The following is a 4,121-nucleotide window of genomic DNA, read 5'->3' as shown; positions in this document are numbered from 1 at the left end:
ATGCAATCACATATAAACACAAAACCATTTGCTAACCTCTCTAAACAAACTGAAATGATATTATTACTGACCAGTCATAGCAAACACATACTGGCCTCGGATAATTGTTTTCTGATGAGGGTCTTTGCATCTCTGTATCAACTCCACATTCACAGATATATACGTGAGTGACGTAATGTAGGCGTATTTGCTCTTGTGTCTATGTTTATTGGTGAATGGTTGCGTATATTTGCATGGCAAGAGGAGGTCAGTGTTTATTTCTATATGAATAACAAGAAGTATTCTACGCTACACATGATGCATATGCAATCCCATGTTTCTTATATATATCTTCGATGCATGCCATATACAAACCCATAAGTATATATGTATTTATGTATGTACATATTTACATATGCACACACACACACACGAATATATATATATATATATATATATATATATATATGTAAAAAATTATTTAAAATTATAATACAGGGTATCAAGAGATACCACCACGCTGAAAATATAGCAGTCAAATCCTGACTCCAAAACCACAATAAATGTCCGTAAGGCACGATTAGCGAAGACAAAGACCATGGTTTTTATTCCCATGCTGACCACTTGATAAGATCAATATTTTAAATACCGATCTTATCCTTATTTATATATATATATGTATGTATATATATACATGCACACACATAAACTGAACATAGTTGATATGTAAATTGAAAGTATAGATGTATATCACATTAAATGTGTATCCCAAACTTTCGCAGGCGTCTCCGAAATCTAAACATCTCCCCGGCCGATCTCTCCGCCCTTCGATGTCTCCGACGCCGCAAACACATTATCCTACAACCGGTGGAAAGTGTTGGTGTGGTGACCAGATGTCTACAAGGGTGGAACGTGTTGGTATGGTGCCCAGATATCTACAAGGCTGAAGCTCCCCGGAAACTTCAACACAACTCCTTCTATTGCCCTCTTCCCTCCAACCCCACGCCTAGCTACCAACAGACTTTGTCTTCCACTGTCTATGACCTCATCTCATCCTCCCGTCTCCCTCCCACCAACTCCAACTTCATTGTCCGCACTCCACGCACCCCAACCATTTATTTCCTTCCCAAAATCCACAAGCTCAACAACCCAGGCCGCCCAATCGTCTCCGCCTGTAACTGTCCCACGGAATTTTAGGGATTAATATTCTCCTATCCTTCCATAATACCGGTTGCCCTATACTATTCATATCTGCACTCGGTCTGCTTAGGAGGTTGTTGTGTCCTAGATAGGAGAATATTACATTTATAAGCCCTAAAATTCATACCATAATTGCCCACGGGCATATGCCGTAGTGATTAAGAGCGTGGGCTACTAACCGCAAGATTCTGAGTTTGATTCCAGGAAGTGACCTGAATAATAATAAGAATAAAAATAACAATATGAGAACCCAGGTTCGAAATTTCCCCAAGACACCTGATAAAGGCTGGAGAGTATATCAACCGAAACGTTGTGTTAACAACAAACAAGATGAGGACAAATAACCGTCAATTGTAAATAATATAAATAAGGTACATAATTCCTCATCTCTTAAATATAGAACTGAAGGGCTTCTTGTCCTCAAACAATTCCTAGACCTTCGACCCAACACCCAACATCCACACTTCTTCGACTTGAAGAACTTCTCTCTCTCAACTGTTTCATTGGAACAAGAATGGGCCCCAAATATGCAAACATGTTCGTTGGCTACGTTGAGGCCCAAATGTTTTCAAGATTCACTGGTCCCAACCCTGAACTATACGGTTGTTATATTGATGAATGTATCGTTCCGACTTCACCCTCCCGCGAACATCTAGACACCTTCCTCTCTTTTCTCCAATCCTTCCACCCTACCCTCCACTTCTGATATATTCTCAACACTTCCGTCGCCTTTCTCGACATTTCAGTCAACTTACACCACTCCGCTCTCACTACCTCCATCCACTACAAACAAAGCGAATTATACTCGTACATCAATTTCTCCTCATCCCACCCTACGCACACCATCTTTACAGGCACCTACCATTGGCACAATCATATCATTGACTCCTTTACCTGGACTTCTAGTAACATCATTTGCTGTATCTCCTGCTCTTTCTGCCCTTCTTTGTACATCGGTCAAACGGGATGCCGCTTGGCAGGACCGGTTCATGAAACACCTCAGAAATATCAGATTCGGCAATGACACCCCGGCCTCGTGCCATTTCCACTATATGGTCATTCATTACAGCACCTGTCTGTGTTCAGATTGTCTTTGCACAGGGACCATCCGGACCCCTGCTTTCGCTGTGAACAGGAAGTAATCTTCTCCCATCGCTCCTGTGCTTCATATGGGCTAAACTCACCTCTCTTCATCTGACTCCCTTTCTCTCCTCTCTTCATCTCACACTTACTTCCTCTCTTCATCTCACACTTACTTCCTCTCTTCACTCCTTCCCGTCTCCTCCCTTCGCTAAAACAAATCATAAAAGTAAATAAGGGTCAGCCAAGTGTGAGTGCTTGCTTCTCTGATAACAGTTGTCACATGCTAGATATTTCATTCAATCAAATCTGAGAATACAGAGAAATGATCGTGCCTGCTCGCACTACTACATAAGCAACGACAAAGTATGCGAAATTAACTTAATTACAAAAGATCACATCCTTTTAAGTGACGCTTGTATTCCTGCTGATCTACATATGTATCTGTGTGTGTGTAAGTATGTATGTTTGTATGTATGTCAGAATGTGGGGAGAGAGAGAGAGAGAGAGAGAGAGAGAGAGAGAGAGAGAGAGAGAGAGAGAGAGAGAGAGAGAGAGAGAGAGAGAGAGAGAGAGAGAAAGAGTCAGAGAGAAATATAGACAGACAGAGACTATATATTGATTAAGTCTTAGATTTACTGGTGATTTGAAATGGTTTTACTTTCCGATTTCTTGTCCACCTGGTGTCGGTAGAATCTGTTAAAATGATATTTTCAGCTATCGCTGTCCGTTTTGTCGTTGCTTTTGCTAGAGGCTGTCTTAATGTTAGAAGCTGGTGTGTGATTTGTATTTAGTTTTTTTTTTTTTTTGTGATTCTGTCTGATGTGCTCGAAGCATTTCTTGCGATGGCTTTGTTGGTAAATGTGGTGGTCGTGTTGGAGGTCTTGGTGTTGTTGGAGGTGGGGGGTCAAGGAATAGTGGTAGTACCGTTGTTTTTGCTGTTTGTTATGGTGGTGTTGGTGGTGATAGTAATGGAGGTGTTTTTGGTGCGAGTGGTTTTGATGGTGGCGATGTTGGGGCTGGTCGTAGTGGTGTTGTTGTTGATGTTGTTGGTCTTGTGGAGGTGTTGCAGGTGTTGTCGTCAGTGACGGTATAGCAGAGAGGTTGGTAGTTATGTTGTTAGTGGTGTTGGCAGTTTTGGCGGTGGTGCTGGTGGTGCTAGAAATAGTGATACATTTACAGTTTGTAAATGTGTCAGCAATGGGTTAATGGTATTATTAGTGGTGTTTCATACGGATAGTTTTTGCATTGTGCTTCTAGCTAAAGCGAACAGTGAGTTCAAGATCTTGATAAGCACCTTTGTCGACATCATCATCATCATCATTATCACTGTCATCTTCATCGATGTGTTCATCGTCGTTGTCGTCGTCATCGTCATCAACATCAGAAGCAGCAGCAGCAGCTCATCATTAGCTTTATCATCAGCTTCATGATCAACTTCATCATCATCATCATCATCATCATCATCACCTTATCCATCAACGACTTCATCATTATTATCATCACCATCACCGCCATCATCATCATTAGCGCCCTCATGAGCTTCATCATCTGCTTCGTGATCAACTTCGTGATCATCATCAGCATCATCATCATCTGCTTTATCATCATCATCATCATCATCATCTCCATTATCACCTTATCCATCACCGACTTCATCATTATCATCATCGTCATCGCCATTATCATCATCAGCAGCAGTAGCAGCATCATCGTCATCATGGGAATCCTGCTACCACGTTGTAGGTAAACCATACCCAGCATAAGATTTTAATATCAAACCGATCCATGATCACATTCCAATTCTTCTTAGCGACGGAGTAGTGAACAGAATTCTTTTGTTCTTCTTTTTTTTTTTTTTT

This window comes from Octopus bimaculoides, chromosome 8 (genome assembly GCF_001194135.2).
Source record: "Octopus bimaculoides isolate UCB-OBI-ISO-001 chromosome 8, ASM119413v2, whole genome shotgun sequence".
Lineage (NCBI taxonomy): Eukaryota > Metazoa > Mollusca > Cephalopoda > Octopoda > Octopodidae > Octopus > Octopus bimaculoides.
This window is presented reverse-complemented; position numbering follows the sequence as displayed.